This window comes from Sceloporus undulatus, chromosome 2 (assembly GCF_019175285.1).
Source record: "Sceloporus undulatus isolate JIND9_A2432 ecotype Alabama chromosome 2, SceUnd_v1.1, whole genome shotgun sequence".
Classification (NCBI taxonomy): Eukaryota; Metazoa; Chordata; class Lepidosauria; order Squamata; family Phrynosomatidae; genus Sceloporus; species Sceloporus undulatus.
In genome coordinates this window covers 42,915,550-42,939,890 of record NC_056523.1, presented here as the reverse complement: position 1 = coordinate 42,939,890, position 24,341 = coordinate 42,915,550, and positions in this window count along the sequence as shown.

Here is a 24,341-nt window from a genome sequence, read left to right as displayed (position 1 = left end):
GTATTAGCAGTAGTTTGAGATCTGTATTGCCCTGAAAAATCAGAAAGGCTTATTCCCTTAAAAAAAAAAACCACCACAAAAAAACAAAACAATGAAGGTGTGTATGACACAAATCCTTTCTTCTACCATTATCTCAGTAATGAATATAAGTGTGTCTAACAGGTCTGATAACATGTCCAAACAGCAGTTCTTTTCTTGAAATTCTGCCAATTCTTTATAAATGAATGAAAAAGGGATCTCAAAGGGAAGGGATCACATATAAGCTCATGAGACTCAAGAAATAGGTCTGAAGAATCCTTCTTGGATATTGAGAAAGAAGTTCATTTACTTCAAAGTAATATATTCTGGATGGAGGAGTTATGATACTATATAACCACAGCAAGTTCATATTATTTAACTGTTGCTTTAAATGCAAATGCACTTAGTGCTTAGAGATAGTTGGTGGGAATAAGCAGGGCCCCTACACAGACAAAACTTCTTCTGTCAGCAGAAGTGGGAGATAGGTAATTTCTTCCTCTTGGTTGCAGCCCTTCTGACTTCCCAAAATTTGCTCTAGAGAGTTGGGAAATCCTCGGCAGGAGCTTTTTCACACTGTGCAGTTATAGGGCTATGACTCTAATTGACATCATCTTATGGAATCCTGGAATGTGCAGTTTATGAAGCTCTAGTGTCTTAACCAATTACAAAACCCAATGTGCATAGGATGCAGCCATGGTATTTATAGTTGACTCATGGGCCTATAACTGTGTAGTGTGAACAGGGCCTAAATTTGGAGCCTATATAAAATGCTACAAAGAAGAGAGAGGAAGCTAGCATGGCATTGGATGTAGGCCATTAACTATTTTACTTGCCTCATGGGCACTGTTGGGCTAAGAAGGGATAGAGAAATGCCATCAATCAATATGCAAAGGGATCTTGTAGCACCTTTGAGATTGAGTGAAAGACGTTGTAGCATAAGCTTTTGTAGACTTGGGTCCAGAACAGATGGACCATATAAAGCAGCTTCTGGTCACTTTGAAGGCGTGGCATTCAAATGATTCACATCTCCAAAGTGGCCCAAAGCTGCACTGACACCATGTTACAGTCCTTTGGACCAGAGCAAAAAGGAGTTGGGATAACCTGGCTCCTGGTGGCGCTGGTTGGTGTCAGTGTCCACAACCTGCTTTAGGATCCACTGTGCAATTGGCATGGTCCTAACCCAGCTCTGGCCGGAGTGGACATGGGCCACACCTTCCCACCCATCTGCTCTGGCCCTTAGTTATTTTCTCAGATACATGGTGTTCATCCCATGTAACTAAAGTAGACAAGGTCTATGAAAGCTAACACTACAACTTCTTTCACTCAGTCTAAAATGTGCTACATGATCCCTTTTCATACTGATATTCCAGATGAACATGGCTGTGTTTCTGAATCAATCAGTTATTCAATCTGTGCTAGACCACCTTTTTAAAGAAAGGAACATCAGCACCTTTTCTAGAACCCCTTGCATTCTTCCGTGTGGTGTCACAAATTGCTTTTCAAATGATCACCTGATGAAATGACAGGTTGTACATTGCTTCGTCCATCTATACCATTCACAGGCTGTTCCCACAATCAAATCAAAATATTCCAGTTATTTAAAACTCTAAGTCTCTGTGTGCTGTAAGTATGCTTTGTCTAAATACAAAGATAAAATATACGTTCCAGTTATATTATACTGTAGGTGTGGAAATAGTTAGATTGATGAGATTTTAAATCAAGACATTAAATCACACAATCTTACGTCTCTTTTTATCAGACTCATAAATCAAACCAAAGGCAGGGTTGCCACTTAGCAGGAGTCCTGATAGTTTTATTGATATTCATTGTGAGGGATCATTCCCATCTTTTAATAGCTAAGGCTTGCTATAAAATTTATCTCCATCCCTGTAGTTCAAAAAGGAGGATATCTACTTCTTACCACTTAAAGTCTAGCTTTGTAATGGAAGCACCAAAAAAGTAATAAATGCAAGATTAAATCTAGTATTAGTGGGAAATGTTCAGTTGTCAATGAACCTCCTAAGTCACCACTTGGCAAATGAATATTACAACACAGCCTAGACTGTCTGTAAGGAAGATCTCATGCATGAAAGAAAAGGATGTGGAGGGATATTATATTTTCATATACAATGAAATGTTGACCACATTTGGATCCATTGTTTAATTTTAATTTTTGAAAATCTAGGGTCCCACCCGTCCTCCCAATTTTTTAGGCCAATAGAATTTGAGTGAGTTGCATTCTCTGGTATACTCACATAAAAACAAGCCTGCACTTCATCCAAACCTTAATATTCAACATCAAATTTCAAAATCTTAATTTTGAATTTGCATGCTTATTTACAGATAGAAATCTTCCCTTCCAAAATTACTTGTGTTGTTTTTGTGTGTCTTCAAGTCATTTCTATCTTGACTCAAAGGCAACCCTATTACAGGGTTGCATTGGGAAGATTTGCTGAAAGAGCATTTGCCTGTGCATTCCTCTGAGGCTGAGTGTGTGACTTTCCAAAGATCATTCAGTGGGTTTCATGGCTGATCAGGGATTTGAATCGTGCTCACCAGGCTCATAGATCAATGTTCAAACCATTGCACCATGCTGGCTCTAAATTACTTTTAGTTATCTTTTATTATATGTGTACAGGTAGGAAGTATACAATATTTGGGGAGCGGGAATATTCTGGTAAATTATTCTATCAGATATTTTGCAGTTGAATCAGTCCATTTCATTATTACGTATTGACAGAGGTTTTTTTTTTAAAGAACATGTTAGTTAGAATCCTATTAGTTAGTCCCAACTACAATATGCCCATTGAATTATTGAATGGTAAATCAACACTTAGGTAAATCCCACTAATTTCAAATGTCTACTTTAGGCAGGAATAGCAACAGAAGGCAGGCCAGTATTTTTAAATGTTTGAAATGGTCCAAAGTAGGAATACCCACTATCCCCAATATTCAGTTGAGACACTGATTTAGCAATCTGGAAAATATACAAACCTGATGCCAGCCAATATGGAGACTTTCCAATTTGATGTGGGATGAATCTCCCTTTGAAAATCCAAATCGTCATGCCCTCATTGTTTCTATCCGATAATAATAATAATAATAATAATAATAATAATGTTTGTGTCTCTTCACATGTAGTCAAAACTAGAAGACACCTTCTGATATTATAACCTTATGATGAGATTATGCCTACCTGACTGGGGGGGGGGGGGTTGTTGTGGTGTCAGTTGAAGTCATTTCCAATTTATGGTGACCCTAAGTTGAACCGTTCATGGGTTTTTCTTGGCAAGATTTGTTCAGATGGGAGTTTGCCTTTGCCTAGTTCTGAGGCTGAGAGAGTGTTTCCATGGTCAAGTAAGGATTCAGTTTCCAGAGGAATAGTCCAACACCCAAACTGCTGTATCACATTGGCTCTCTGTTTGGGTGGGGTATAAACTACCTTTATATTTTGAATTTTAAAAAGGGTTTCAAAGAGGTCATTTAAATTTTATGGCAGAACTGAAAGAAATGAGAAAGTTGTTCTTTCCAAATGAACCAAATCTGTCAGGTTTTAGGACAGATGCAGCAAATTTTAAGCAAGAGCAGCTCTAACAGCCTGAATTTTTTCACTAAAAGACATGCTTATTCCCCAAGAACTAATTTGTGGTCAGTTGTTACAAAAATAAAAGAAATCACAGAGGTTGCCCTAGTTCAGAAACTTGAAAAATTTCAGAAGGGTGGGTGCAGAAATAGTGGCAGGGTAAAGTTTAAATTTGGAAGGCAAATGTGGTTGCCCTTTTCTCCCTTAACCCTCTTACATGGTTATTTGCTTGTCCTTCCTTCCTTCCTTCCTTCCTTTGCTCTTCATGGCAAATTGCATGGAAATAGCATATGTCATAGAGGTGTCCTTGGTTAAGAACATTTCAGAAGGATAAATTTCAGAAAGATAGATGGAGAGGCTAGGAGGTTATGATGAATGAAATACACTTTGTTTTCTGCTCTATCACCACAGAATCACAGAAAGTGCAATAGAACAGGAATAGATGATGGATAAGGAGCATTCAGAGGCAGACTTACTGCCTTTTCAAGCAAGGGCCCATTTTGTGTTATATAATCCCTCCATCCCATCCCACCAATTTCACTAGGACATCTCATACTTTTAATTTTTGTATTCCTTTCTTCCTACATATTGAAATTGCTAACAGATCTTCAGGTTCATATTCACTCTGTATTTTGGAGGAACACTGCTTTGATTCAGACACCTACCAAAGTTGCTTGGATCAGTCTGATTTGATTCTGCCTTTGGGATTTGTCCAAAGCCAAATCACACCCCTATGCTGAATAACAAGGGCAGATGCCCTTCCATTTGGTCAGACATTTTTCCAGAATTTGTTTGGAAGTGAGAAATGCAGTTTGCCACACAACACATCCCTTTCATGGACAGTCAGGCCTAGGGATGGAATATTGGTTGAGAACATTTTGTTCTGTTCTGCACAATTTGTTTTGTACATCCATGCCACCAGTAAGATTGTATATGTCATTTCGTTGAAATGGAAAGGCACACTCTAGTAAGAGGAATGTGGGAAAGTCAGAATTAGTAACCCAGTAGGACAGGTTAATGTTTTCTATCCTCAAGGGTTTACAAGTAATACAGATCTAACAACAACAACAACAACAACAACAATATTTATTTGTATCCCGCTTCTCCCTGTATTGGATCGAGGCAGGTAACAACAAACAAAAAGAATAAAATCAAAGATGACTATCAATCTCCCTCCCACTCTAAAATACCATTAAAAACAATTCCCAATAAAATGGTTAATAAAATAAAACGAGATCAAAGTCCGGTGGGTACTGCTAAACAAATGGAGAGGAAATTCTGAGGAGATCAATTTGGGAAGGCCTGCTGGAAGAGATCTATTTTTATTGCCTTCTCAAGGCCTCCAAAGATGTTAGATAGCAAATCTTATCCAGCAGGTCATTCCAGATTTTTGGAGCAACAACAGAGAACATCCTCTGGGAAGTTGTCTTCAGTCTAGTTCTCTCTAACTGCAGTAGGTTCTTCCCAGAGGACCTGAGAGTGTGGGAAGGATTGTATGGGAGGAGGCGTTCCCTCAGGTAAGCTGGGCCCAAGCCATGTAAGGCTTTATAGGTAATAACCATCACCTTATACTGTGCCCAGAAGCTAATGGGCAACCAGTGTAGGGATTTTAAGATAGGTGCAATAGAATCAAATTTGGAACTCCCTGTCACCAATCTGGCTGCCCATTATGCCCTGATATGAACTGCAGAAATAATGCAATTTGACATTGCTTTATTTGCCATGGCTCAATGCTATGAAATTCTGGGATCTGTAGTTTGTTATGGCCCCAGAGCTCTTTGACAGAGAAGGCTAAATAGCTCACAAAACTACAAATCCCAGAACTCCATAGCATTGAGTCACGGCAGTTAAAACAATGTCAAACTGCATTATTTCTACGGTGCAGATTAGACCACTATTACCAATAATCAGTTATGCTGTGGGGGCAGTTTCAATGAAAGTACAACCAAGTTTATATTTTAAAAGTAGCAGAATGGGCAAAATTACATTATTTGTAGGCGAGTAACCTTTTTAGTTACTTTATAATGTTACTTTTAGAAAGACATTTAAAGTCATTTTGGAGGCATTGTTGTGGTTAGTTGTAAAAAGTAACGTAAATCGTTACATATCAGATAAGTCTCAAGGTTTATGACTTTTCTTTTTCATTTGTAAGCAGGTAGTAAAGCAAGTAGTAAAGTAGCAAAAAGAAAAGTAAGAAGCAGCACAACAAGCAATAGAGCAAGTTAATTTCGAACACGGCAACAGATTAATTCCCAAACATTGCCATGAGAAATAGGAATGAATTGCTTTTTAAAAAGTTATTTCCCCTGCCTTATCTATACCTTATGAATTTCTTCTGGAGGTTTGATATAGTATAACTTTGTCAGAGGTTAATTGAAAGCCAATTATTATAGATGAAGATTAGTTAACAAAAGCATGTGTGCGTGCGCACACACACAGACACACAGTGAAATATAACTGAAATATAGCTAAGAAGACTTCAAAACTCTTTGAAAGTCTTATTCCTCTCCCCCCCCCTCCAGACTTGTTTAAAAACCATTGGTGGTTATCTACTTTATAAACGCCTTATGTCAGCAACAAACTCTTTGATCCTATGGGAACTGACCCAGAAGAATTCATCTGCTACTGAATAAGGTTGAAGATAAACACAATATGGAAAAGGGCTGTGAAATACGCAGCTGGCTCTCTTTTCATAATAACACCCATCTCTAGGATGTTAATACCAATGAATCAAAGGTTGATAGATCACTGTTGCCCCTCCTCATTTGCTCATCTTCTTGATCAATTCCATGGCTTTCTCCTTTTTATTTTGCTGGGAAGCCAAGCACATCACAGGCAGGTTCTTGGCAAAGAAATGCTGAGTTTGTATTCCATCTTTATTTACCATATGGACAAGGGGAAGGATGCAGCAGGAGTTACTAAGCAGAACAAGTGGTGAGAGTCAAAAATGATGCATCTGCACTTCATTTGCTACTGTGTTTGAAGAAAGCATCTATAGACCAAGATTTGGTTGTTGTATGCCTTCAAGTTGTTTCCGACATATGGCGACTCAAAGGAGACCCTATCACAGGGTTTTTGTGGCAGGATTTGTTCAGAGAAGACTTGCCATTGCTTTCCCCGGAGACTGAGAGCATGTGATTTGCCCAAGATCACCCAGGGGGTCTCCATTAGTGAGTAGGGATTTGAACCCTATTCTCCAAATAATAGTTCTACATTCAAGCCACTAAACCATGCAAGGTATCTCTCATGCAGTCACTGTATTTCAAGCTTCCTTTTTTATATCATGTCTATCATCATCCTAGAAATTCTACCAACTCTTCCAGTACTGAGTAGAACTATTCTTTGCTAGCTCGATGCTCCTGCCAAGATAGGGAACACTTACCCAATCACAGGACTCAAAAATATTAAAGTAGATTTTCTTCATACCATGAACTTCTGCTGGAATCCTATGCACATTTTCTTGGAAGTAAATTTCTAACCAATCCATTTTTTTTTTACATTTACCTTGTCTAATACGGTTGGTTTTTGCTGCCATAGCTATCAGTCAACAATGTATGTGTGTAAAGTGTCATTCTGCTTTATCGCACTTGTGGGCAAACGGGACTTAAATGAGAGTTAAAATAGAGAAAACCAGGAATCGTCATATGATAAACTTCAGGCATTTCCTGGTTTTCTCTAGTTTGACTCCGTTTAAATCCTGTTTGCCCGGTGGTGTGATAAAGCAGATATAGAATCATAGAATCATAGAATCATAGAATCGTAGAGTTGGAAGAGACCACTAGGGCCATGCAGTCCAACTCCCTGCCATGCAGGAAATCCAAATCAAAGCATCCCTGAAAGATGGCCATCCAGCCTCTGTTTAAAGACCTCCAAGGAAGGAGACTCTATCACCCTCCGAGGGAGTGCATTCCACTGTCGAACAGCCCTAACTGCCAGGAAGTTCCTCCTAATGTTCAGGTGGAATCTCTTTTCCTGTAGCTTGCATCCATTGTTCCGGGTCCTGTTCTCTGGAGCAGCAGAAAACAAGCTTGCTTCCTCTTCAATATGACATCCTTTCAAATATTTAAACAGGGCTATCATATCACCTCTTAACCTTCTTTTCTCCAGGCTAAACATCCCCAGCTCCCTAAGTCGTTCCTCATAGGGCATGGTTTCCAGACCCTTCACCCTTTTTTGTCACCCTCCTTTGGACACGCTCCAGTTTCTCAATGTCCTTTCTGAATTGTGGTGCCCAGAACTGGACACAATATTCTAGGTGGGGCCTGACCAGAGCAGAATACAGTGGCACTATTACTTCTCTTGATCTAGACACTATACTTCTATTGATGCAGCCTAAAATAGCATTGGCCTTTTTAGCTGCCGCATCACACTGTTCACTCATGTTCAACTTGTAGTCTACTTGGACTCCTAGATCCCTTTCACACGTAGTTTCCTTCAGCCAGGTGTCACCCATCCTATATCTGTGCATTTTATTTTTCCGCCCTAAGTGCAATACCTTACATTTCTCCATGTTGAATTTCATTTTGTTAGCTTTGGCCCAGCTTTCTAGTCTATTCAGGTCATTTTGGATCTTGATCCTGTCCTCTGGGGTATTAGCTATTCCCCCTAATTTGGTGTCATCTGCAAATTTGATAAGTATGCTCCCAATTCTGTCATCCAGGTCATTGATAAAGATGTTGAATAGCACTGGGCCCAGTTTAGTTTAGCTTCCTGACATGACATGAAAATACACACTAAGATAATATGCTAACCCATAGAAAGTGTGTGTGGGAGGGGCAGGGGGCGGAATGAGGTTCTGCAGATGTTTTTGTCATACAACTTCTGCCAGCCATACTGAGCATAGCCAATAGACCTGACAGGCTGCAGTTGCCCATGCCTACTGTATACATTTTCTAGTAGCAGAAATCATCAGAAAAACAGAACTATTTTCACAGAACGATACACTGAAAACTATGAAACATTTTAAAATATACATTTTGAATATTTGTATCATTTAAATCATCTGCTTTAACATTAATTACCTAACACCACACATATTTCTAATGGTATATATCCTGGAGCTCTAATTTATTGGAGAGATTACTGTCCTAGCAGCTCAATTTTATTGCCAATTTTTAAAAATGCATAGGAAAATCAATTATTCTGGTTTGGTTTGCATGTCATTTTCTGAAAATGTATGCAGAATCTTTGTCTCCCACAACCACTAATTCCATTAACAGTTTTCACAGATGATAACCGGACCAAATGAATAAATATATTAAATAAACATTCTGATTATCTTTGATGCCCTTTCATTCAGAACACTGACAGATGCTCACAGAAAAGTCAACTTATAAATGCTGGAAAAATCCACCTACTGGCAGAGCCCAAGCATCACTTTTTGGGGGCTGGTACAAATCTCACAATCTTTTATCCAATGTATACAATATCATATTCCATTAAAAAAATAATCCTGAAATTGTTGTTATATATTCTATTTTTAAAAAAATCTGCCTTTGCTCCTTTTGTTAAATAATAAGCCACCCTGAGAATGCTACAAATTTGCTAATTCTCTTGCAGTTTTTTGGTATGCCTTTATTTTCTCATGGATGAACATAGTTGCAAACATTCAGGCAATTAACTTTAAGCTGTGTTTCTCTGAACATTTTTTTTTATTGCCAAAGCATGAATTAGAATGCCAAAGTCAATTTCAATTCCAAGTTAGCAATCAACAGAGAAGATGGCTTATCATTCTTTCTCTGTTTGAGAACACCTGAAGTGTTTTTATGTGTGCTAACTTTCTGAAATTTCTTTTAGCTACCACCATGGATTTGGGGGGTGGGGGTGTTCAGGCTATGTGGCCATGTTCTGGAAGAGTTTATTCCTGATGTTTTGCCAGCTATCTGTGGCTGGCATCTTCAGAGAATGCTGGCATGGGAGTGAGTGTGATATATATATATATATATATATATATATATACACATACACACACACACATACACACACACACACACACACACACACACGGATGCACGCACGTGCGTGCACACACACACTGTGTGACCCTTGGTTGAGAGGGAGTGGTTTACATATTAATCTGTGTGTCGGTCTGTTGCTGAATCCCAGAGAGGAAGGCCAAAAGATTATCATGGTCAATGGTATTGAAATACACTGAGAGATCCACAGAACCAACATAGACACACTCCCCCTGCCTAGTTCCTAGCATAAGTCATCCACAAAGTTAACCAAAGCCTTTCTGGTAATTATCTAATATGATAGGGTTCATGGTTTTTCGTTTTTGTTTTTGTTTTTCAAAAAAGGCTTCAGCACAACTTCTTTTAGGCAGGATGGAAACTCTTCTTTCTGTAACGAGACATTCACCAGCACTACTCTGCTTATCCGCGCAGCCAATTCCCCTCTAGCTGCTTTAATAAACCAAGAAGTTCACGGCTCCAACATGCCAGTGGTGCTTCTTCCACATTTAAAAATGCTGTCTACTTTCTCAGGCTGCACAAACTGAAATGTATCCTGTGATACAGGATGAAAGGAGCTAAAGTTACATCCACTTGACTGTATTAACTTCAGCAGCCAAGTCAGAGCACATCCAAGCAAGTTTGTCTGTAAAGTGTTACGTAAATTCTTCATGAAATACTTACATTTCTGCAGTCGCTTTCCCTAATATAAAACATTTTAATTTAAAGCAAGTTTCACTAAGACAGACATTTTTGTGTATATGTTTTCATTAACTGACTCCACTGCAAAGTCTAAAGATAGGTAAGTTTTGAAGGATAATCAAGTCTTCATTTACGCATATGAAAAGCAATATTAATGTCATAAAAAAATTAAGTGAGGTAATTAGGTAATTAAAATCAGCCATATACAAAAAGGATATGCCTCACATGTGGAGGCAGGATTTTCTGAACAGGATCCAGTATTGTTCTTTCAGATCCATTTTGGATCCCATGGTTTACTTCCCTATCCTATGACAATAGAAGCACAACCGTCTTCTCTCTCTCAATGTAGCCTTCTATGGTACCAAAAGTTTTATTCTAGAGTGCTTTCTAGCCCTCAAAAATAGGTTTTAGGGTGTATAAGAATGCTGCAGCAGGGAGGTGAATCACTGATACTGGTGGAAAGAGCAAGATCCATGTGGGGCCCCAATGTGAACACTGTCTAAAATGAGATGCGCTTCTGCTTTGCAATGTTTTGTAATGCTCACCTAGGCCCCATTGAATTGACTGAATGCACTTTTAATGCAGATTAAAATGTACATTATGGTAGCTCTAGGGATCATACATGACTAGAGTGGAAATTATTTTATTATCTTGGGCCATATTAAATCTAAAAGAATTTTTTTTTATGACAGCCAGGAAAACTAGGTTCTGTAAACCTGCTCGCCTTGGGATGGTAGACAATTATATTATTGAGCCATTTTCTTTATAGCCATTGAATGAAAAATGCATTAACATAATGGGGGGGGCAATTAAATATTTATGGCTATTCTATGCATTTATTCCATCCTTTTGCACTTAAAATAAATAAGCAACCCTGCCATCTGTCCACCCCCACATCTTCCCTTATAATGGCTTTTTGTAACATAGGCGAGATACAGACCGCCCCTTTGGGACAGCCTGCAGCCTCTCCATTGAAGCACGGATTGGGGCCAGAGCAGCCACAGCAGCAGCCCAAAGGCCCCAATCCTGTGCTTTTTGGGACCAGGAAGAAGTGGCAAAATGCCGCTTCTCCCTGGTCCTAAAAAGGGGTATCCTTGGGGCTTCATACTCCAGGACACCCCAGGGAGCCGCAGCCAGGAGAGAAAGGGGCCGCTTGACCCCTTTCTCCCGGCTTCGATCCCACAGCCATTTGGTAGCTGTGGGAACGAGGCACTCCCCAAGAAGGAGCTCCATTTCAAATCTCCTTCCAGCGTCGTGCCTAGGCTGCCGTAAATGGCCTGGGACGGCGCAAGGATGTCACACGCGTGCCGCTCCATTTGGAGGTGGCATGCATGTGATGTAATCATGGCAGCCCCTGTGTGGACGGGAGGCCGCCATGATTGCATCCTCGTCACATGCTAGGCTTAGGCCTCGTGTGGGCGGAGCGCCTCAAGGCAACCCTAGCACATGACAAGGACGTCATGTAAGGCCTGTCTGGAGAGAGCCATAGTTATATTTTATTTCATTTCTTTAGTGGGAAGTATCACTATGTACCATTAAAAAAAACATAACAAAAAAATTAAAATTCAGACCATGGAGATGGGGGTGGTTACAAGAAAAAAATGTGCCTTCAAGTCAACTATGACTTATAGCAACCCTATCATAAGGTTTTCTTGGCAAATTTTATTCAGAGATTTTTTTTTAGAGACATTGCTTTACTTTTTGGCTTACCTAAAGTCACTCAGTGGTTAAATGGGGATTCAAACCTTTGTCTTCCAGAGTCCAAGAATCACACATAGTGCTGTTGTTGTTTGCCTTCATTTCTGACCTATGGTGACCCTAAGGTGAATCCTGACGGCACCAGATCCTTTCTGATCTTGGAAACTAAGCCCTAGTTAGAAACTGGATGGGAGACCACTAATGACTACCAGATGCTGTAAGCTTTATTTCAGAGGAAGTAACTGGCAAAACCACCTCTGAGTATTCCTTGCCTAAGAAAACCCTAAGCCATATACAAACACACTGTTAACAATCCTTATAACCCTCACACTGAAAATTTGTTTCATAACATTTAGAGCTGGACATGTTTTGAAGTTGCAGTGATACATGTTACATGTGTGTAGGAGTCATGCTGACAAGAGAACATGTGAAGACCTAGATCAAATTAAGGAAATGGGTTTACTGATCACCTTTCTCCCTGTCCCCAGCTCAGTGCATTTTTCCTTACAATGGAAGGAAAGAGAGTCCCACTGAAAGGCAATCATTAACCATACCCTTTACCTCACCTTATGACACTATTCCTGAACATCCTTCCTGCTTGATCACAAAAGGAGTGTCTCAGATCTAATAAATGCATTGTCACTCCAGAGCTAAAGCCATCAGGCATTCTGGACCTTTTTGTCAGTTGTTGTTGTGTAATTCCTTGCATTGATGGCTGCTGGCTTTTTTGGTTGGGGTGGATGAAAGGTGCAGTCCAACAGCATCAGGAAGGCTGGAGAATTGCCAGCCTGGAAACTGGTTTCCAGACTTGATGTGATTTGCTACTGAATCTGACTGCAGTATGATTGATTTCATTCATTGTGGCACAGCATTTTCAAGTGAAAATGATCAAGAAATGAGTGCTCATCAGGAATCCTGTGAAGAACCCCCCCACACACCAACTACTTAAAAGTAAATGTAGTGATATTGTTGCATAAGCCAACTTATACATTATTTAAGCTCTTTGCTCATCATTGTATGATTCAATAATGTGGATTGAGTCTCAAAAATACATGTCAAACAAAGATTCCTTAATTAAGAAGTATTACTTTACATCATCAGGCTGACTGAAGGTCAAACTTGGCGATGAAAGAGATGAATGATCACAGGGAAATTCAGTAGAGTAACTATGCTCTAGTAGATCTGAAGACAGCTGTGGTGCTGGTGTTGCATTACCTGAGAAGTTGTGAAGTCACTTTCAGTGTACTGTTGGATCCATTACTGTACTGCATTGTGGCTACAAGTGCTTTTCTCATTTGCCAAAAGGCAGGATTCTGCTAGCCTGATGTCCTTAATATATCAATATGTATAACTTCACTTAATATCTTTATTTGTTATTGATAACAGCCCTTGAGTCCACCTTGGCTCATGACAACCCTATGGATGAACCCCTTGAGTGACTCCAAAAACCTCTATCTTCCCTTGCTGTGCTCAGGTTCTGCAGACTGAGGCTTGTGGCCTCTCTGAGGCCAAACATCTGGCATGTGTTCTCCTTCTCTTCCTACTGCCCTCTATCTTTTCTATATTGTTGGCTTTTCTAATGATTCATGCCTTCTCATAATGGAGCCAAAGTAAATCGCTCTCAGTTTAGTCACCCTGGATTCCAGGGAGAGTTCAGGCTTGATCTGTTCTAGGGCCCATTTGTTTGTCTTTTTGGCTTTCCATGGTATCCTCAACACTCTTCTACAGCACCACATCTCAGATTCACTGTCCTGTTCTCACTGGGGAATACTATGGCTTGTATGATCCCCACTTTAGAGTTCAGTTTATGGTCTTGTCCAGTTCGTTCATAGATGCCCTTCCCAAACCTAGTAATCTTCTTATGTCTTGACTGCAGTCTCCATTCTGATCAATGTTTGATCCACAGTATGAGATCTCATTGAGTATTTCAATTTTCTCATTATCTAGGATGAATTCTTGCAGATCTTCCATAGTCATTATTTTTGTTTTCTTAATGTTCAATATCAAGCCTACTGTGGCACTTTCCTCCTTGACCCTCACCCATAGTTATTCCAGGTCTTTGTTGATTTCTGCTGGTGGTACTGTGCTATCCGGGCACAGTACAAGGTGTTGGTGATAACCTATAAAGCCCTATATGGCTTGGGCCCAGGATACCTGAAGGACCGCCTCTCTCCATACATTCCGCCCCGCACCCTCAGAACTTCTGGGCAGCAACTACTGAGGGTCCCAGGGGCTAGACTAACCTCCACAACAAGGAGGTCATATTCCATCGTCGCCCCGGCCCTCTGGAATACGCTGCCCATAGAGCTCCGCTCGGCCACCTCTCTGGCCCAGTTTAAGAAGGAGCTAAAAACCTTCTTATTTCAATCTGCATTCCCCGAATGAAGTTCCAGCTGGTCTCCCCCCCCCCCCCCCACGACAATGGTGATTGGCTGATGGTGTTTTAATTTTGTTTTTAATATACATGTATTGTATTTTTTGTATTATGGTGTTTTTGTATTGTTATTGATAATATGTTGTTCACCGCCCTGATCAATGGAAGGGCGGTATACAAATAAAATTTTTATTATTTATTTTATTTATCTGCATATCTTAGGTTGTTAATTATTCTTCCTCTGATCTTCACTCCTCCTGCCTTTGAGTCTAGACCTGCTCTGCATACAATGTTTTCTGCATACAACTTGAATAGATAGGTTGATATTATGCAGCCTTGCCTAATCCCTTTGCTGATTGGAAACCTCTTGTCCTGAGTTACATATCAGGACAGTCAAATGTGGTGGGACTCCCATTTCTTTGAGAGCATTCTATAGCTTTTTCTGATCTATGCAGTCAAAGACTTTGATATAGTCAATAAAGTACATGCAGATTTTCTTTTGGAATTTCCATTATCTATCGTATGTTTGCAGTGTAATCCCTAGTATTTCTTTGTTTCCTGAAACCAGCTTGTATCTCTGAGATTTCTCACTCCATGTAAGGTAGAGGTCTTTGCTGCAGAATTTTGAGCATGACTTTGCTGGTCTGGGAGATTAGTGCAATGCTCCTGTGGTTACTGCAAAATTTTATTTCTTCTTTTTTGTATATAGGAATATCATTTCCAGTCTATGGGTCATTGCTTTGTTTTCCATATTCATTGACAGATTTTAGTTAATACTGAGCATGAGTCTGCTTCTGTGACTTGTAGCAGTTCTGCTGGTATGTCATCTGTTCCTGGTGATTTATTCTTCCCAGTTGCTTTGACTGCAGCTTTCCAAAAATTGAGGTTCATCTTCATACTGTATGTTTCTTCTTCCCATGTGTCATATATCCTTTCAGATTTTTATATAGCTCTTCCGTGTATTGTTTCCATCATTTTAAATTTCATCTTGGCCACATATTATGTTCCCCTTCTGATTGTATAACGTACTCGAAAGCAGTGGTTCCCAAATTTTGGTCTTCCAAGTGTTTTGAACTTCAGCTCACAGAAACCCCAGACAGATTGGCTGACAGTTAGGAATTCTGGGAACTGATGTCCAAAACATCTGGGGGACCAAAGTTTAGAAAACAATGGCGGGTTACAAACGGCCCTCAAGGGGCCGTTTTCCCGCCGCCACCGCCATTCGCTGCGTAGGGAAGCCCCAGCTGCCAGACCGCGAGGCTTCCCCGCGCAGCAAAAAAGGAGCGGCGAAATGCCGCTCCTTTTTGGAACGCAGAAGTGGTGCCGCGAGGGGTGGAGTGCGCCCTCGCGACGTCACTTCCGCCGCGACACGTCTGGACGCACAGCGTCCTATACGCCAACATGGCGGCGCCCATGTGGATGGGCACCGCAAAAAAGTCCGCGCTCCGCACGTACTGGGAGGAAGGGCCGTCAGGAAGGTAAGAACCTTCCTAACCCTAATATGGCCCTTCCTAACCCTAGTATGCGCGGAGCGCGGACTTTATGGCGGTTTGTAACCCGCCCTTGATCTAAAGAATAATCCCACCCAACAGTGGGGCAGGACTTTCTCTAAATACTGATTTGGGAAAACATGGTGGCCTACTACTTAATAGGAGCCTCCTAAGCTTTAACATAGCTGCATCTAGAACACATGTGCATGTCTTCAGGGTTGAAAATATAACAAATATTAGAGCTGGAAGTTATAACCACTGAATAGTATTTTGTTAATGCTTTCCTCAGCTTTTTAATTATGGTGTTGAGATTTATCTGAAAATAAGCCATTCTTTCATCCAAGTAATCCCAATGAAAACTGAACATCCTCTGCATAAGAAAGAGTAAATGCTTGGCTGGGAAAGATGGGGGAAAACATCTTATTTGTTAGCTCCCTATTAAATTAGTAAATGTTGTCTTTACCATCAAAAGGAAAACAAACAGCAGTGCAGATATAATGTGGCATCTGGCTAAGCTTAACTTTTTAAAAAGAGAGCTACTAATTTTCACACTAATAAAACCATTTCAACAGGAGAGATGAGTGTTATGCTGCCTTGTTAACAAAAAGAAAGAAAGAAAAGCAATCCACATGGTTTTAACAGCCAAAGCTGAGTTTTAGTTTATAAAGTTTATTTAGTCACTTCTGCAGCTCAGTCAGAAAGAAAGCTGCAGAAGGGTAATTTATCTTTATTTGCCAGCTCCCCGGGGTGACCTTTTCTGAAGGGCAAAAAGCAAGCAGGAAAGAAGGAATCAAACACTGCCCATCCGGTGTTGATTTCATATTTTTCTTAAATTTCTAACCACCAGAATTTAGCAATTTTCTAATCTTCCTTCCCTTGACCTAAAAGCTTGCAAAATTTGTAAGCTGCCAGAATCGATTATTAATTTAGTTCAGACTTAGGAATGCATCAAACTTTTGTTTTCTTTTAAAAATGTTCAGCAGGCATTGGAATTAAAAAAAAAAGAATAAAAATATATCCCCCCCCTAAAAAGTAGTAATGAAAATGAGTCATCATTTCCAAGGCATGACGAGTCTCAGCACCTTTTGAAAGCTTCTAATAGGAAGGCTGAACTCTGTAAAAGTCCCTTAGCATTCCTGTATCAACAAAATTGCCCTTGTACAACCTCCAGAACTCTTTGACCTCCAAAAATGCACTTTTCCCCATCCCTATATCAACCAAAATTGTGAGCATTATTTCAGGCCTAGACAGGCACGGGTAGCCCATGGGGAAGGGATAAAAATTGCTGCCGCTACATCTCACACAGTTGCTCTTCCTTAAACCTTTTGGTCTTTTTGAATGTCTCCAAACTTTTCTACCAACTTAGGCCTGTGGGCAATTGTGGCAGGACCAAGGGACCATTTTCTGCTCCTGGGACCATGGGGAGAGGGCTCATAGAATGCCCCAAATGCAACAAACAAACAAACAAAAACACAAAATCCTGGGAATGGCTGGAAGTCCATTTCTTCTGGCATTTAAAAAAAGGCACTGCATTTAATAGTAAGCAACACCAAAGTGGCTGCAACCTATTTAAAAGGTGAACTGCCAGTAGCTAATTTTGCTTTGATTAGAAAATTCATAGTCTAGCTAGTGTCAAGGGGCTGAGTCAGCCACAAAACAAAAGAAAACAAGACCCTTAGGCCCATAGAGGCTCACTGGTCTCCAACCTTCCCATCCTGAGCTAAAGCATCTCTGGTTTCTTCCAATTCTGTGATTCTATGATTTTCTACCTGACTCTTATGGTTTTGCTCCCACACACATTGACTTCGCTCATTCTGTTACACTCTTTGGCCATTGCTTGTCCAACTTCTGTAAAATCTCACGGAGGAAAAAGAAGGCTAAATGGTCATTTATCAGTGTTTGAACAGAAGCCAGTTAGTTAGGAACTAGAAAAGGCTGCACAGTGAAAAATCCTAATTAGTGGATGCAGTTAGTGGAAATCATCAGTCACCACACCGTCATCACTTTCAGTATTGCCTCAGTGACACACTCACTTCAGAGGGAAAAACTGCTTATCATCAGTAGGAACAGAAAATAAATTCTTATTAACTTATTTTTAAGACATTTATCCAATCTGTGAAACTATTAATGAAAGTGTGCACATATTCTTTTGCTATTCCATCCCTGGGAAGGAACTGTAAGAAGCAAGATAGGACATATAATTGAAAGACACCTTGCTTCTGGAATTCCTTGCCCAAAGAGTCTCAGTATACTCTGTCTCTAATTACTTTCCACGAGCAAAGAATGGCTAAGATTCTACACTACTTTAGCATAGCATAAACATCCAACAGTGGAGTTATTTATGTAACCCTTGCACTGAATACCAATGCAGTGCAACATATCTGGACCTATGGTCAATGTACATGGCTAACAATCCATTGTATAATTGAAATGCACAATGTGCAATACAATGCATAGAGGCAATGTTTGATTTCTACAGCATCTGCAATGGTCCCAACTGTGCAACTCCACATGCTTTTCTATCAGCTGCATATAACTATCACAACCCCCCCCCGCCACACACACACATACACCCCATAGCTCTGCATGCATAGTACAAGTTATAGCGGTTGGTGATGTGCATTGTTGCTGCGGTGTCCCTTCGGAGAGAAAAAGGCCGCTGGCAGGCCACCCTTTTGGGGCGGTCTGTCCCGCACCAATGATCTGTATCAAGTATGGAAAACATAACAATGGCTCAGGTAGTAATGCTCAATATACATTCCAATTCCCAAGAAAGGGGACACCAGGGATTGCAGTAACCACAGGACTATTGCATTAATCTTACATGCAAGCAAAGTGATGCTCAAAAATTCTACAACAAAGACTTTTTACCATAAATGGAGTGAGAAATGCCTGATGTTGAAGCTTAGTTCAGATGGGGAAGGGGCACAGCAGTTTATATTGCAAACATACATGAGATAATGGAGCACACTAAAGAATTTCAGAAGAAAATAAGGCTGTGCTTTATAGATTATAGCAAAGCCTTTGACTGTGTAGCTCATGAAAAACTATGGATCACTCTTAAAGAAATGGGTGTACCACAACATTCAATTGTCCTAATGCACAGCCTGTACTCAGAATAGGAGGCTACAGTTAGGACAGAATATGGAGAAATGAAATGTCTTCCAACTGACAAAGTCTGAGTTTTCTCACCCTATCTGTTTAACTTGTACGCTGAATATATCATATATAGAGCAGGATTAGACTCAGAAGAAGGAGGTGTGAAAACTGGAGGAAGGAGCATCAGAAAGTTAAGATATGCAGATGACACCCTATTAGTAGCAGAATATGACAGACTTGGAGCAATTCCTGAAGAAAGTCAAAGAAGAAAGTGCAAGAGCAGGTTTATAGCTCAACATTAAGAAAATAAAAATAATGACCACAGCTGATTTGCATAACTTTAAAATAAACAATGAAGACAATGAAAAAGTCATTCATCAAAATGGAGAGTAGCCAAGAAATCAGAAGAAGACTAGGACTTGGAAGGGCAGCTATAAAGGAACTGGACAAGATTCTGAAGTGTAAAGGTATAACACTGAATACTAAAGTTAGGACTGTGAAAGCTGGACATTGTAGAAAGTTGCTAGGAAGAAGATCAGTGTATCTGAAATGTGGTGCTGGAGAAAAGATCTGTGTATAGCACAGACTGCTACAAAGACAATTAAATGTATCTTAGAGTAATGCAAGCTAGGACTCTCCCTAGAAGTCAAGATAACTTCTGTGCAGTACAGACTGCCCTAAAGGAGCAGCCTGCACCCACCCCTTTTCATGGTGGATTGGGGCCAGGGCAGTCTCACCAGCAAAATGCCACTTCTCTTTAGCCTGGAAAAGGGATGACTTTGTGCCTTAGGCACCAACGGCAGCTTGGTGCTAAAGAGGAGAAAGGAGTGGCTGCCACATCTCTTCTGCATCGTTGGTGTGGCCGTTTGGTTGCCACACCAATGATGCACAGGCCTAAAAGGAGCTCCATTTTGGAGCTCCTTCCTGCACCTCCTCCAGACCGCCATAAGCAGCCTCGGGCGGCACGGACACATCATGCGTACACCGTGCCGTTTGGACATGATGCGTGCATGACATCACTGTTACATGTGCCGTGTGGACGGCACTGCATAATGATGCCCCCCCCCACGTACTAGGATTAGGGACTGAGCAGTTGGTGCACAGTCCCTAACCCTAGTATCGCTGGGAGTATGCCGCATTTGGGCAGTCTGTATTGTGCCTTCGTTAAGACTGTGATACTTTGAGAAGACATGACTCACTTGAAAAAAGAATAATGCTTGGTAAGGCAGAAGACAGCAGGAAAAGAGGAAGACCACATTACAGATGGATAGACTCAATTAAGAGGGCCCTGGACCCAAGTCTGCAGGACCTGAGCAATGCTGTTCATGATAGAGTGACTTAGAGGTATCTCATTTGTAGGATTTCTGTAGTTTGAAATTGGTGTAATGGCTGTTAACTACAAACATTACATTTTAAATTATATCTTTTAAACAAATTATGCTTTGACCAATCTTGGGCCCAGGAATGGGGGAAGGGGTAGGACATTCAATCAATCATCAATTTTAACTCATCCAAATATAGTGGGGTAAAATCAGTTTTGAGGGTAGCATCCTTGCAGAGTTTCTTGCAGCTGTCCCAACCAATACATTAAAGATAATAAAAAGATTATCATATAAGTTGCCTTGAGCCCCAGCTTTTGGGAAAAGATGAACTATAAATAAAACAGTACAATAAAATACTTCATTTTTTGTTGAATCATAATGCTTTCCATACACGTATCTCTTGTTTATGTAACATCTTCAGTAGAATAACAGACAAATAGACAAGAGTAAATTAGATGAAGCTGACTTGATTGACAGCTGAATAGAAGACAAATGTATGCAAATGTCACTATGGTGACTCAGAACATGTTTCAATGATGAGGGTGATGTAGAAGGGTATTGTTCATGAAGGTGCAACCATCAGTAGCAACATATTAATATTAATGTATACTTGATGACCAGGTAATGTTCCTACATAGGGACAGATGTACGAACATCCCTTAGGAGCTGTGCACATTATCATCAATCAGTATTCAGTTGCACTCTGTGAGAAAAGCTGTGTTATGTACCATCAACCTTCCATGCTACATAATAGATAGGATGTGTGAGTCTCTGTGTGTATACAGTATACATGCATGCAAGTGTATGTGTGGATTCACCTAAAACATTGTGAAATGTGCCTCATTTGGGCCACAGATATTTAGGAAACAATGCACCAAGATAAAGAACTATTATTGTTATTATTATTAATGTTTATTTATATAGCACCATAAATTTTCATGGAACTTTACAGACATCATCAAAACAGCATATAACTAGCCAGTGGCATGTAATTCATGCTAGATCTCACAATGATGGCTATAGAATCCAGAATTTATCTTAGGAAGTACTTGTCTTTTATTTATGCTAGATTTCACAATGCTACAATTTCATATAGAACTGTGACTAAGGAGACTATCACAAGAGGGTTATCCTATCCTTGGCCCTTACATCGCCTCATTTTAATGGGGATTAATTCTTTTGTGATTTTAATAATTGATTATATTTTATGATGTCATTTTTAAACTGTGGGTTAGGGATTTGTGTCAATTAATGAATTTATTTTATTTTAATTGTTACCCGTCTTGATCCTCTGGGGAGAGGCAGGCTATAAATATTATTATTATTATCATCATCATCATCATCTCAATCCTGCCCCCTTTCAGATGACATTGCACAGATTCTGTCGTTAACCCATCCAAAAAGTGTGATTGACCACAATCGCACAAAAGAATTTCAGATAACATTGCACAGATCCTGTCATTAACCTGGCATTAACCAGCCATTAAAGTAACATTGGCCAGCACTTTGCAATAACAGAAATTCACGTTATTGCAATGCTGCTTTAATGATGGGTTAATGGTGGGATCAGCACTACGATTTGGAAGGCTTTCATGCTATCGTAGTCATGGATGGGTCAATGATGGGTTAAGGTTCGGGGAGCAATCCTGTCCCATCTGTGTGTGATAATCTCCTATAGCTCTATAACGCCTCTCATTCTACTAGAGGTCACTTATCCACCTTTGTGTGCTGTTTATCTTTAAGTTATTTCTGATTTATGGCAATCCTAAGGCAACCCTATCACATTGGTTTCTTGCCAGATTTGTTCAGAGGTGTTTTACCTTCCTTGTTTGCCTTCCTCTGAAGCTGAGTGTGACTTATGTGTGGTCACTCAGCGTATGGGTGAGTGTGTGGTCACCCAGTAGGTTTCCATGGCTGAGCAGGGATTTGAACACTGCTCTCCAGAGTTACAGTCCAACTCAGTCTGCTGGCTGTCTTTGTCTACCTTTAAACACATATATACAAGCAGCTTCAAAGAAGGCTGTAAGATTTTCATCTCTGCATACACTTCAGTTGGATGTCACAGTACCATTGCTGTTTGATAATGATACAGTCAGCACTCTGCAAATCTGGAATGTTAAACACTTGTTCATCTCTCTGGTATGACAAGAAAATGTCAGCAAGAAGTGATAAACAAGTTATGATATTTGCATGAAGGAATAATAATAATAATAATAATAATAATAATAATAATAATAATAATTTGTATCCTGCCTCTCCCTTGAGAAGATCGAGGTGGGTAACAGCGCCTCCATGTAATGAAGTCAGAGTTCACCTGTTGCTTTAATCATAAAATGATTCTCACTCTCTCTGGCTCTTGTATATTTGCAGTGCATTGCTTATAATACAGCCCTATGCATTTCTACTCAGAAGCAGGTTCAAAGGTGTGTAATGGGATATATAGGCATGTAAATATAGGACTGCTATTTCATACCCTTAAGGTTAATGATCCAAAATGTGAGGACAAGGGGAAAAGGGGAATGGGAAACTCTAGTTAGTAATACCTGAACAGAATTCTGCAGCAGCCTGATTACGAAACATGGTTCCCTGCACCTTGAAAATTAGTGTCAATGAACCATGCAGCTTCTGGTGCACATGATGAATGGGGTGGAATGTAAGGTACTTTGCTAGAGAAATTGTGGGAAAGGCTGTATAAAATACCAATTGAGAGTGACCATAGCGAGGAGCATAATTTAGTTTATACATGTGAAGAAGTTTCAAAGTATGAAATAGCATATCATATTTCTCATTAACATAAGGACAAAGGTTGCTGACAATTTTTGACATCCAAACGTGACTCCTTTTAGTATTGTGAATGTCAGTATCTCTTCAGACAGATTTTTAAAATATAAATTATTTTCATGGATGAGTGGATTTTATTTTGAAAGTTTAAACATGCAAGAAATGAAAAGGAAGAATAAGACTTACTCATTATCATATCTCTTTTTAAAAGCTGTACCTCTTGTAGTACCAATTATTGTCACAGAAACACCGTATTTGCTTAACACAGCCACCAATATAGATTTCCTTCCATATTTGTGTTTATATCTTCACTGGTTATCATGCCTATGACATAATCTGTGAAATTAATTGGAGATGCCAAGCTTTGAATGGAGAGACAATAATGGTATGTACAACCCAAAAATAAAAAAAGCCATTGGATGCAATTCAGTACAGGAGAAAGTTAGCAGACAGGGCTATACTTCTGCTGGGATAGATTTACTAGACCAGGAATGGCCTTGTAAAGAGTAAATTAGATAAATCACCAGGGAACATACAATAATAGGCACCCAATATACTTGTCAGAGGAGATGCCTTAAAGGCCCATTAGTTTTGTTTATTAGCAAGAGAGGCAGGAAAATATAGTGCATACAGTCACATTGTTATCAGGCAGAGCAAGCCTGTATCCTACTTATGCTGGATACCAGGTCTGGCCCAACCATTAGTTAGACTGAAACAACTGTCTTAAGTGGAAGATACTGGGAAGTGGCAACAGCGTTAGATGCCCATGAGGTTCTTACTGAGCTTGCTTCCACCTATTCCTCTCTGTTGGAGGACAGGCCTGTGCCTGCCATATTTACACTGTGGTCCCTAAACTAGCTTAGTACTACTCTTGTGTGTGGTAGAAGAAGGCATTAGTTCCTCATCAGTGTGTGGAAGTAAAATTCAATTGCCAGTCAAGAGAACTGGCATTGTCTTAGATGGCAGATGCCTTAAGTAGCCCTGCTGATGAAAAGAGATGTGGTGCTGCCTTGCAAGGGGAATACTGAGGTTGGCTTAGTGGAGGTGGGGAAAGGAGAGTAAAACAGGTCACACTGTAAATCCGAACAGAATATAAAACATCCAGAATTCCTAGAGATACTGTCAAAGCCCAGTAATTTGGGACGAGGGGTTTGTCTGCAATGGCAGAAATAAAGCACTTTGACACCTCTTTAATAGCTGTGGTTCAATGCTATGGAATTCTGGGATTTGTAGTTTTGTGATAAATTTAGCCTTCCCTGTCAGAGAGCTCCAGATACAAATCCCAGAATTCTATATCACTGAGCCATGGAGGTTATAGTGATG